General features: G+C 39.4%; 1 long non-coding RNA gene across 1 annotated transcript in view; it reads right to left on the bottom strand.

Moving 5' to 3' along the window:
- Nucleotides 1-398, bottom strand: part of LOC113057491 (uncharacterized) — a 4,503-nt gene extending 4,105 nt beyond the window's left edge. The window contains exon 1 of the long non-coding RNA XR_003277826.1: nt 339-398. This is a non-coding gene — a long non-coding RNA (uncharacterized LOC113057491). The remainder of the gene's footprint in view (nt 1-338) is intronic.
- Between the last annotated feature and the right edge of the window lie 259 nt (nt 399-657).

The following is a 657-nucleotide window of genomic DNA, read 5'->3' as shown; positions in this document are numbered from 1 at the left end:
GCTGTCAAACGATTAATCGCATCCAAAATAAAAGTTTTTTTGTTTACAAAATATATGTGTGTGTACAGTATATGTTTATTATCAGAAGCATAGGCTATGGTTTTTAATAAATATGTTTACTTATAAAATAATTTATAGGAATATAAATATATACATGTAAATATTTCAAAAAAACGACAAAATGCACAACAACATAACTAAAATAAAATATATAAAACTACACAGACATAAATAAATTAGAAAAATGCACAACAAAGTGTCAACTTTAACTAAAGCAGAAAATGATGTGTGTGTGTGTGTCTCTCTCTCCCTGTGTGTGTGTGTGTGTATGTGTGTACCTGAGGTCTGTGGAGCGCTGGAGCTGATGCAGCTCGACTGACCGCTGGACTGGACCTGACGCTCTGGAGCTGCTGCGGCATCCTCCGCCTGACACACACACACACAACACACACACACACGCTCAGTCTGCACTTCCTGTGAGCTCCACCTGATCATCAGTGGCAGTGAATCTGATACTGATCAAAGCGGATGTGTGAGCGAACACAGCAGCCGTGTGATGAGTTTATTACAGCAGAATCAGCTTCATCAGACTCCTCTCATTATTCACCGTCACATCTGGGATCAAACCCAGCACACTGCACTAAACATCCACAAATA

The sequence above is a fragment of the Carassius auratus genome, chromosome 38 (genome assembly GCF_003368295.1).
Source record: "Carassius auratus strain Wakin chromosome 38, ASM336829v1, whole genome shotgun sequence".
In the NCBI taxonomy this organism is placed as follows: domain Eukaryota; kingdom Metazoa; phylum Chordata; class Actinopteri; order Cypriniformes; family Cyprinidae; genus Carassius; species Carassius auratus.
Note: the sequence above shows the minus strand (reverse complement) of the source record. Positions and strands in the feature narration are given on the sequence as shown.